At 47.9% G+C, this 12,339-nt stretch overlaps 1 protein-coding gene across 2 annotated transcripts in view; it reads left to right on the top strand.

The window, feature by feature from the left end:
• The window catches only part of GARNL3 (GTPase activating Rap/RanGAP domain like 3), a 1,096,377-nt gene that overhangs the window by 168,621 nt on the left and 915,417 nt on the right, over nucleotides 1-12,339 (top strand). The window lies entirely within an intron of this gene.

Here is a 12,339-nt window from a genome sequence, read left to right as displayed (position 1 = left end):
GTTAACGATTGGCTGGATGAAAAGGCAATTTTGAGTAAATATCAAGCGGGATTCAGACCCAAAGTTAGCACAATCGATCAAATTTTCCGTTTCTGTTGCCTTTACTGGAAATATGTTAAGATCAAAAAGGGCCAATTATATGTTGCGTTCGTCGATTTAAGGGCAGCATTCGACCTAGTGCCACGCAAATTATTATGGGAAGCATTGAGTTTAGCAGGGATGCCAACCACCTTGATAGTGCAAATCAAAGAGCTCCATAAAGGCAACTTCGCAAGAGTCCGATGGGGCCCAAATGGAGAACTAACCCCCAAAATTCCTATTGAGCGTGGTGTACGCCAGGGGTGCGTATTGGCCCCTACACTTTTTTCACTTTTCGTGAATGACATTCCTTCATATTTAGAGGGATGTAAAAACGATTCCCCCAAGCTAAACGGGGAAAAAGTAACTTCCCTATTATTCGCGGACGACACCATTTTGATTTCCCAGACAAAAAAAGGTCTCCAAGCTCTCTTAAATTCCTTTAGTGAGTATTGTATCAAGAAAGGATTGGAGATAAATGGGAAAAGACCAAGTGTATGGCCCTAAATCCAACCAAATCCGATAAAGGCTGCTTAACTCTAAACGGTTTAAAATTAGAATCGGTTCCTTACTTTGCATACCTAGGGGTGACATTGGATTCCAATTTTTCATGGAAAGCCCAACTGGAAAAAAGCAAGATGACATTTTGTCAGAATACAAAACCCATTCTCAGGGAGCAAAGTCAGAGCACCAGCAAAGCCGTATCTCCTGCAGTTGAACTTTTCAAATTTAAAGTACAGTCTGCAGTGCTTTACGGCTCAGAAATCTGGGGCCCTGGGTCGAAAGACGCTTTTAGTGTCCTAGATAATAACTTCCTGAGAAGTCTGGTCAGAGTCCCCAGAAGTACTCCTCTGGTGCCCCTTCAATTGGACTTAAACTTTCGTAGAACGGACCATCATATTATTTTACGCCCTCTACTGCTATGGATTAGGCTATGGCAGGTACCTGAGTTGCAAGATTACAGAGATGGGCTTAAAGAAATCATGGAGCTTGATAGTTTCAAAGTAATATCTTGGTTCAAACATGTTAAATTCTGGCTTAACAATCTAGATCTGACACACTATTGGGAAAACCCCGACCAATTACCACCTAACTCAAAAACAACGGTAAAAAGGGCCTTTTGGACCTATATCACAGACATGACTAAAAGTGCTTCATCCAGTGGGACATTAGTAACAAGGTTCCTCACCTTCAAAGATGAACCAACCTTTGAGACCTTTTTGGACGAAATAGAACCACCTTTAGCAAAGACTCTATTTTTGAAATTCAGATATGGTAACCTCCAAACAGGCTCCACATTGGCTCGCTGGACTGGCGGTGCAAATATTTCAAATCATGTGGAAGACGAACCTTGCCCCATGTGTGGAAGTAACCAAAAAGAAAACGAGCAACATATCCTCTTTTTCTGCCCAGTATATGCCCAGGCTAGGAAAAGATGGATCAAACCAATATGTCTAGCATTAGGTGTGAGATCCTGCTCTCAGGCTCTGAGAATTCTTTCGACCAACACAAGCCAACCTATTGTATTTAGTGTAAGCAGATTTTTGTATTGTATTTTTTACCAAAGAAGAAAATTGGGCTATAGATTGTAAATAGGTAGAAATGTCAAAATTGCAGGTCCAATCAATCAATAGGGGGGCCAATCGATTAATACTAATGCTGTTGTTTACAACTGTCTCCAAGATGAATGAATTGTTCTTAATGAATGGTTTTATGTTCCACGCTTTTTAATACAAATGAATGTTCTTAAAGAATGGATTTATGTACCACGCTGTCTATTTTTAATATGTTTTTATTGTATGTATATAAACTGTTCTTTTATGGCATTTATGCCGATATAAAGATTGAATTGAGATTGAGATTGAGACTGAGTGAAATCTTGTAGATTTCACTCTGCCATTTCACTCAGCCACTTTTAGGAGGCGTTCCTGCGCCGGAACACCCCCCTCCCCCTGTCCAGGAACGCCTCCTTCTGGCACAGGGCTTTACAACGTGACACATCTCCCAGATGCATCATGTTGTAAATACCCCACAGCATGGCGCATCTTTTGCGCCGCCGCTGCGTCACAAAAGTGAAGCAACGGCGGCGTAAAAGAGGCGCAAGGGGCTTGTAAATCTGCCCCACCATATTCAGCCACATTGCGTTCCAAGCAATCAATCCGCTGGAGTGAGTGTGAAGAAGTAGAAGTATGCTAGCATCATATGACATCAGGATTTTTGTCGATCCACTCCGTGGAAATCTGTTAATCTCTTGAAAAATGCAGAAATTGCCGAAAATCATAGATGGTATCAGCCAGGGCTCAAGTCGGGGGTACACAAAGGTACACAGCGTCCCCCCACTCTTTTCACAGGGTGGATGCCGTACCCCCTACCAAGAAGTTGGGCCCCACAGAAATAAGCTGAACTTTCAGACACCGGGACACGGTCAAGAGCACCTGCATGTTGCCTGCTTTCCGTTCCCAGCAGCAATGCGCACGCAGTGAGGGAGCCTTTTTTCACCTCCAGCTGGGCCGAAGTTAAGGGGCCATCCGGCCTCCTTTTGTTGGTATATGCTGACTGGGGGCCGCCTGGAACCTTACATTTAAATGTAAATGCCACAGAGGGAAACAAAGGCACACAGCTTGCCTTCTCTTCACAGGTACTTAAGAGAGGCATGCTTTTGCCTTTGTTCTGTCTCTGTATATAAATGCAGACACTGAAAGATTGTCAGATGGGTTAGTCTGTCCCAGTATTTACACAAATAATTTAAATAGCACTATTTTATTTCTTTTATGGCACTACATCGTGACGCCATGATGTCATTTGCATATTGTCTTACTTGGTCAGTCCCCCCACTTCTTTTTATTGGACTTGTGCCCTGGTATCAGCAAGTTCATCATGAGAATTACACAAAAAAGTCAGAAATATTTTGAGACATATGCAAGTGACTTGCAGAAAATTCAAAATGGTACCCAATTTATAGAATCTTCAGATATATACCATGGTAAATTAGTTCTAATCCTTTGTGTGCAGGGTTACTTTGAATTTATCTTTTTTTTTCTCCACTGGAAAATAATTTTGGCGCGAAATATTTACCTTCTTTACTCTGTTTGCAAAAGGGTGTTTTTCTTGACACTTACAACACTTACAGAACGCCAAAACTTGGTCGATCAGGGTGTATGTTAACAAGTGACCGAAAGTATGGAAAATGCTTGGCAAATATTTGTGAATACCGACAAAGTTACAATTTTAAGTTCTTAAAATTTTCATTGCACTTGGAACCTACTTTTCCATGCCTAGATTTCAGGACTATGGTGATACCCATTAATCTTTCAGATTTTCAGAAGCAGTTGGAAACATTTGACCGTTAAAATCTGAACATTTTGGGGCCAATTCCGATTTCGGCCGTGAAGGGATCCGAACCATGTTCGGAGCCCTTCCGACCGAATCGATCATTGCCGGCCTGATTCGTTCCCGACCAAGCCATTCCGATGGGCTTGGTCAGGAAGGAATCCAACTCGGATTTCCGGATTGCAGACGACAGGCTCTGAGAGCCTGTCCACAGTCCGGAAATCCTTCAGTACTCCTGTGCAACCGAGGGAGTACGATGGCAGCTTTTCAATGCCTTTTCGTGTCGGTCTGTCCTGCATGAAAATGCAGTCGAAAGCAGTCTCTGGGGGCCCCCAGCGGGGGCCCCCATGGGTGTGAGGCCGCGACCCGGTGGCAGGCACCTTGGGGTGCCGGCCACAGGGTGCAGGGATGAACAGCATCCCTGCTTTCAGCAATGCAAGCAAGCTTTCCGACTGGAAAGCATGTTTGCATTGTCAGGTATACAAATGCGATGAACCCTTTTCGGTCGCATCGTACTACCAGGGTTGTAACCGACGACAGCAGGTCAGTCGGTTACAGCTCCTGCCCGATGTCGGACGGACTTAGGTCCGTCCGACATCAGAATTGGCCCCTATGAATCTGTGAACCAGGATCTGTATTTTACCTGTGCAGGTGCCACTGTTTCCACACGGAAGGTCAACTTATGGTCGATAAAAGCTATATATATATCAATCTGAATCAATAACATAATTTAATTGGATATATCTGAGTGGAGGCAGGATGCTCAGCTGGGAGCACCTGAGGTGTTTATTTTTGGCCCTGATTCCAGGGGACACTCAGTCCCTCAGTGTGATCTTGGGCAATGCCATAGTGTGCCCTGTTATTTTCCAAGCATGTAGAGTCCTTGTATAGTTTCTCTAGATCTCCACAAAAACCATGATTGATTACAAGTGACAGAGGAAGTATTTTTGGGGCAAAAGGTCATATTTGTTTCAGAACGCAATTGAGCACACTCTGTTTCCCACATAATTTGATTGTGTTAGGTCTCATCTCAAGCAGCTGTGCTGTCCCCTCCGCGTTCCGCTGGCTGCCTTGCTGTTGTCAGACTGAAGCGGGGAGTGACAGCTCTGTTTACGCTTTTCTCTGGCGGCATCCTCCTTCAACAGGTCTTCATGTCTTGATTCCCAAGGGACACCTGCGGCGAGAAGTGATGTGGACATGGTGCGGGCACTACGGATATGTGGTAACCCCCCGCCCCCACCACCACCACCACAGGCTTTCGTAGACAAGTGTCATGTCACCTTAATTTGGACATTTTTCCTTCACCTTTGCTTGTACTCTTATTCTCTGAGGATGCTTTAAAATAATGAAAAATAAGCCACCGTCTTCCATTAAACCTAAAAAAATAAAACTAAAAGCCACACAGGAAGCCACTAGATGGAGCCAGGAAAAAAATGATTTGTTAAGTTTCTATGGGGCTTATTTATGAACCCTTACATCACTTTTGCGCCGCCGGCGCGTCACTTTTTGTGATGCACCAGCGGCGTGAAAATCCACCATGTTGAGTCATATTTACAAAGTGACGCATATAGGTAGATGAGTCACTTTGTAAACCCTTGCGCCATATTATACCTGTGCCAGGTATAATGTATGCAGGGTGGGCATTCCGACACAAGTAAGCCTTGTAGAAGTGATGTAGTGAAATCTATGAGATTTCACTACGTCACTTCTAGGACGCAAATGCGTCAATATCTTACGCTTACCTCATAGCGGGCGTAAGACTGATGCAGGCACATTTGAAATGTGACTTGCCCATGTGAAAGACCCATTGCTGAAGTTGCGTCACTTTTGTGACACACTCCAGCAATGCGTCATTTTTGCGCCTACAGATACATCAGAAATACTGACGTATCTGTAACTCCACGCGACATGATGCATCATACTGTAAATATGACACATCCAGCATGTCGCAAGGAGGGCGCAATGAAAAGTGACGCATCGCTGTTTTCACGCAGCAATGCGTCACTTTTCATAAATGAGGCCCTATGTTTTTTGTATCCTTAGAATCTTGGCGCTTTACACACTCATGTTCTGATGCATGTCTGTGACTGCGGGTGTTCTAAGGCTGGGGATGTCATCCAGCCTCACCCTGACCGACGTAAGTGATGTGAGTTGTCCCAAGAGGGTCTTCCCTGTGGTGGGGTTTTGCAAGTTAGGACAACTTCCGTTACAGGCCAACCTTACCCGAGTGACTAAGACCATGGGGCTGTCTTAAGATCGCTGTAATCAATAATTGATAGCACAAAATTAATTTGTGTACCTGTCGCGATTGTTTTACCCAATCTAGTTTTCAGCAGAGGAGAGAACAGGACATGTCAATTAGCAGCACCAATCTCTACAGATGGTGTGCCCACATATTCTCACCCCCACCCCTGAATAGACATTAGCCTGTTTTTCATTACCAACTAGCTGCCATCTTGCATGGCTTCCAGCAATCTGCATTTGCAATTAGAGGAGCGACAGTACTGAGCCATACATCACAGACTCGGTCTCCCAAACACCACATGCAGGGCTTAATTTCTAAAAAAAACAAGTGCACTGGCCCGTATCATGAGGTCACTCCCGTTTACACATCCCATTGCTCCTGCCAGCGCTGCCAGTGACAGCACCAGCAACTATGGCTGAGATACCCGCCACCCCCTCTCAACACAATCCCCAAGGATGGGAAACCGGAAACAGTTCAGAAGTTTTTGGAAGACGGGAGGGAGTAACCCTCCCGGCCGTATTTATTAAAATATGAAACAAAATTAAAACATTAAATAAACAGTTTCATATTATGTACAATTTCATTACCACATTGCGATGTTTGGCTAACCTTAACAGATTCTCTAATACAAAGGTTCTCCTAGCCGAACTAACATCCTACAAAACATTTACTTGAAATTTTGAAATTGTACATCCTAACGTTTAAGGGCCAACGGCAAGGTCGTAACCGGTGTCAAGATCCCTAACCCAGAAATATCGCCCTCACTTGTGAGGGGCGGCCCAGAGGCGTACCTCAAGTGCAATTACCAATTTCCCTTGACTTGACGGGGGCCCCAATAAAACTCGACGCCACTTAGAGGTCGTACGAGGACTCGTGTGAGGTATCTAGAAGGTAGCGTAGACCCCCCCCCCAAACCCCACACAACTTACCACATCTGCCGTCGCAGACGTCCTGGCCCCGGGAAATTCCCCAGGAGGGGGCTGTAACCCCTCCTACCCAGGAAGGGGCCTTGACCGCCTTTCCTTTTCTTTCGGCGACCCATCCTTAGAAGGGACCGCCTCCCCGTTGAGGGGCCAATGGCCACCTCCCCCGAGCGCTCCCATCCGTCTGGGTGACGCCCACTCATAGGGATCTTCCAATTAGTGCTCACCGATCATGACCTTACCGCCCGACCAAAATAAATACGACAATGCTAACTAAATGACTAAACTAAAAAGACAGTAGCAACTACAATTTTATTAAAAGCATGCTTACCAATGAACACTAAAGCAGAATTTCTTTATTTGCGAAACGTAACACAAATCGACCATTCTTTATTACATACTCAAAATCATCACGATAATACCACAACCTGTAAACGAAAATCAGAGTTATCCATCGACTTTATTCAAAAAACCACTTGCTGTCCTCAGGGGCTGGTGGGTGGGTCAAAATTGGCTCTTTGTTCCGTCTCGAGCTCACGTGCAGCGAAGAGGTGCAGCTTCAGAGCACAGGAACAAGAGGATGCCTTCTGATCTTGCTTCTCCTTTTATCCGTCTTCAGGGCGGGCGTAAACCCGCCCCTGCCTGCCCCAAGGGCGTGGCCAGCCGCGTCAGTGTCTAGGCCAACCCACTCTAGGGCGGGAAAAGGCGCGCCCCGGCTACGCCGCTTCGGGCATACCAGCCGAGACTCGCCTCCCGCCCAAGATGGCTTCCCGGGGGGATCGTGGTACTCCGCCATACGTTCGGGGGGACCGAGTGGTCGCCCCTTTCCATATGGCTGAGATACCCGCCACCCCCTCTCAACACAATCCCCAAGGATGGGAAACCGGAAACAGTTCTGAAGTTTTTGGAAGACGGGAGGGAGTAACCCTCCCGGCCGTATTTATTAAAATATGAAACAAAATTAAAACATTAAATAAACAGTTTCATATTATGTACAATTTCATTACCACATTGCGATGTTTGGCTAACCTTAACAGATTCTCTAATACAAAGGTTCTCCTAGCCGAACTAACATCCTACAGAACATTTACTTGAAATTTTGAAATTGTACATCCTAACGTTTAAGGGCCAACGGCAAGGTCGTAACCGGTGTCAAGATCCCTAACCCAGAAATATCGCCCTCACTTGTGAGGGGCGGCCCAGAGGCGTACCTCAAGTGCAATTACCAATTTCCCTTGACTTGACGGGGGCCCCAATAAAACTCGACGCCACTTAGAGGTCGTACGAGGACTCGTGTGAGGTATCTAGAAGGTAGCGTAGACCCCCCCCCAAACCCCACACAACTTACCACATCTGCCGTCGCAGACGTCCTGGCCCCGGGAAATTCCCCAGGAGGGGGCTGTAACCCCTCCTACCCAGGAAGGGGCCTTGACCGCCTTTCCTTTTCTTTCGGCGACCCATCCTTAGAAGGGACCGCCTCCCCGTTGAGGGGCCAATGGCCACCTCCCCCGAGCGCTCCCATCCGTGCTGGGTGACGCCCACTCATAGGGATCTTCCAATTAGTGCTCACCGATCATGACCTTACCGCCACAGGCCGGATAGTTGACCGGCTATCCGGACCCCCCACAACACTCCTACCTAAAGGTCATGGTGTAACGTTTTTAGCCATGCTAAGAAGTCTCCTATGAGTAACTCATTCCCCACCCGAGACAAATGCACTCCATCCCCCAAATACATACTGTCATCATTAATACACCCATGCGAAATAGAATGCAGTGTCTTGGAACGGAACAACCTACTCACTTTGTTATTAAGCTTTCTAACAGAATGATTTAAAGCAGGAACCGAAATAGCCCCCCGCTACACTTTTCGTGGGATCATATGGGACCACGCAATTGTGCACCCTGGAACTCTCCTCGCTAACCAACTTACAGTGGAAAGCATCGCCTCAAGAAGAAGTCGTCTACCAGTGGTGACCAAATCATTACCCCCAAGATGTACTATGACTACAGACGGCGGTGACCTCGACCGCCCTAGCAAACCCTCAAAAAATGATTGAAACTGGTCAATACAGAGACCGCCTCTTCCGTAGAAGGACACACTGTACCCGTATTCCCCAGCTACGTGAATCATATCACCTGCCTTGAATACGTCTGCGGCACGTCTCACGTATGACCCACACCTCCTTTTTCACAGCCGGTGATGTCTGACCGCTGGCCCGGTGTTGGGTCGACTGCAAAGTTCGCCCCGCCTCGTAGGCTTGCGCAACTGAAAACCAAACAAAAACAAGAAGCGTGAGTACATTGTTACAGCTTCACAACATGTGCAACCGCACATACCTTTTATAACAATTGGAGGACCAACGCCCCACCCGTTTAACTTGTTCAACATTCAGACCCCTGGCTGTAGCTTCTGTAGCAGCCCCTATCCGAAAGGAATGGGTCCCAAACTCGCCCGGGTTCAAGCCCGCAGCGGCAATCGACATCGCAAGCACCCGCTGAAACTGAAACTTTGTCAGTGGGGTGGCGTCAGCGTGTCTCAACAAGGTCCCCCCCCATGATGCCACCCTTCGTGCTAAATAATCTTCTAGACACCTTACCGGGCACATGGAGGACCCGGGAATCCTGCGTATGATTACGCAGTCACCCATCCCACTTTGATCGGTCTTGGACCTGACAAATGAGACCGTCATCGTCTCCCCTCTGATCTGGACGTGCTCCTGGCACAATCCTCCTGTCACATCCTGCTTGTTCCTCGCCACTAGTTCGCTTACCCGCATAGCCCCATGGAATGCCAGCGTAAAAGCGGCTCGGAATAACACTGTCTCAAACTGAGATGAACACGTAGCAGGGAGTCTGGATAATAACTGGGCCAGCCTAACCAAACCTATCGGGCGCCTCTCGTCTACTCTGCGACCCTCAAGGCGTTGCCACCCCCGTAGCGCTTTCTGTACAACGAAAGACGCTGTCGGGTCATGGATCCCATGAGCCCTAGCAACAAAGGAAATGGCAGCCCGATGCCTCTGAGCCGTGGCCACCGATTTCCCGACCAAATGTAAGGACATCAGAAAATTTACCACCCACTCCTCCTGGCCCCAAAGCTCCTCTCTATCAGTCCCCAAAAAGGCTAAATAGGACCGGAACGCCCCTTCATATGCCTTCCTCGTCCTGGGTGCTAAACTTTCTCCCACGAGGTTACGAAGTTCGGGGCACCGAGAGACCAGAGAGCTTCGGGAAAGGGTGCCGGCTCCGGGTCCGCTGTGGGAAGGAAACCCCAGAAAGCCTGCATACGAAAACGAGACAGTGCATCAGCCGCCTGGTTCATTACCCCTGGGACATGTCTTGCTCTGAATAGCACATTCAATTGCATACACAGTAAAACAATTTCCTTGAGCAGTCTCAAAATCCATTTGCATCGTGCTGCCTGACTATTGATACACTCGACCACGGTCATATTGTCAGACCAAAATACCACAGAGTGATCTTTGAACCCTTCAGGCCAAGTTCTCAGGGCCACTAAAATGGGGAAAAGTTCCAGGAAAGCAATGTTACTTGTCAGTCCACTGTCATGCGACCATGACGGCCACTTTTGTGCAGACCATCTTGTGCCGAAGATGGCACCGAAACCTATGCTCCCTGCCGAATCTGTCCACAGCCCCAGCTCCTCAGAGGACACGGCCGGTTTGTTCCAGACGACTCGACCATTGAAATCCGCCAGAAATGCCAACCAAATGCGCATGTCCTGGCGGACCTCTGCCGAGAGCCTTGTGCGATGATGGCACTCCTTCAGGCCGACCATGGCTTGAGCAATCGAACGGGAAAAGGGGCGGGCCATTGGTATAACCCTCAGGGCAAAATTCAACTGGCCAACTAACTGCTGTAATTGATGCAGCTTAACCTTAGGTCCACTTATACACATTTGCAGGGATGTCCTGAACTTTGACACTTTGTCAGCTGGTAAACGAAAACAACCTTCTCTGGAGTCCAACTCGATCCCCAGAAACTCGAGGCAAGTGGAAGGCCCCACAGTCTTACCTGGTGCCAATGGCACGCCAAACTGATTCATCAAGACACAAAATTGCGCCAAAGCCTGCCCACATTCCGGATCCCCGGCTGCCCCCAGGAACAAAAAATCATCAAGGTAATGCATCACATGTTGGAAACCCGTCTTCCTTGTGAAGACCCATTGTAGAAAACTACTGAATTTTTCGAAATAGGCACAAGATATAGAGCACCCCATCGGCATACACCTATCCATGTAATACTGACCCTGAAACATAAAACCTAGGAGACGCTGATCGTCTGGATGTACCGGGAGCAACCGGAACGCTGACTCGATATCAGATTTTGCCATCAGCGCCCCGGGCCCCAGGCGATTCAAAATGGCTACGGCCTCATCGAAGGATGCGTACCGCACCGAACACACTTCCGGGTCTATCGCTTCGTTTACGGAAAGACCACGTGGGGCTGATAAATTATGTATCAGCCGAAACTCACCCGGGTCCTTCTTTGGGACCACACCTAGAGGGGAACAAACAAAGTTAGGAACCGGCGGTACACTAAACGGACCGGCGACTCGACCTCGAGTAACCTCCTTCCTGATCTTATCCTGTACCACGGTCGTATGCTGGAAGACCGATAGCTGATTTTTACATTTCTCTGCACCTTGAAAGTCCCCCACTGGGATGCGGAAACCATAAGAAAACCCGTTCCGCAACACCCCAGCAGAAGTACGATCCGGGTATTCACTGAGCCAAGGAATCATTGCCAAGGTATCAACCGGGGTAGGTAAAGGCGCCCCTCGGACTATGTTAGACCTGTTTGGCGCCTCCTCTACCCCCGTTATCACCCGGTTTGGCTCTGCACGTGGACTCAGGATGGGATGATTGCCCACACCCACTACATTCGTGTCTAAATTTGCACGATCCCTGGGGCCTAGTACATTTACCCCTGTTGAAGTTCCAACAAACCCCCCTTTTTCCCTGTATTGCCGGCAGGCCTCGAGTAATTGTCGGTACCCGCACCTGATCGAAAGGGCGTCCCCGCATACTGGCGGGAGGATTCGCCAACGTTACTCCCTACTAATGGCAATTTTAACATACCAGTATCCTTCATTTTGGACCATGACACAGAATCATAACAATCCCACGTTAAATTTTTATCATGTTCTTTAGCCTTTCTAAACAGGTTATCATAGCAGAACCAATGATTACCCTCGTGTGATACCGAGTACCCCATGATTCGTGACTGATAAATCGGCAATTCGGGTAACAGATCGGGCCTTCGTTCCCCCAGGATTGATGTAAAAACCCCCCACGCTTGGCCCCAATTGCCAATGTTTTCATTTACCTTAAAGGCGGCCATTTTTGCGCGCCAAACACTCGGATGCATGAGATCCTTCTGGCCCTTAACATGCTCCATCTCATAGTGATCAGTAAGCAACGAGAAGATGTTTACGTACTCCCCTGCCCATATCTTCTCTTTAATAGCCAAAGGAACATGCTGACCCAACTTTTCCCTACGAGAGGGTGCTGACTCATCCCTCGCAATCGGCAATGGCCGCTTACCTGCACCGGACGTTGCCTCTGCTACCGAACCCGTCCCCTGCGGCTTCTCTACTGCGGCAGCCGGCGTGGATACCTTCGCTGCTTCCCGTGACTCACGCAATTGCTTCATCAGCTCTTGTGCGTCGACAGCCGTGGCGCCCTCGCTACCTTTTCCCAACCACGCTGCTAATTGTGCTGCCAGCTCGGGTGGCATATCT

This window comes from Lissotriton vulgaris, chromosome 5 (assembly GCF_964263255.1).
Source record: "Lissotriton vulgaris chromosome 5, aLisVul1.2, whole genome shotgun sequence".
NCBI classification, from domain to species: domain Eukaryota; kingdom Metazoa; phylum Chordata; class Amphibia; order Caudata; family Salamandridae; genus Lissotriton; species Lissotriton vulgaris.
This window is presented reverse-complemented; position numbering and strand designations above follow the sequence as displayed.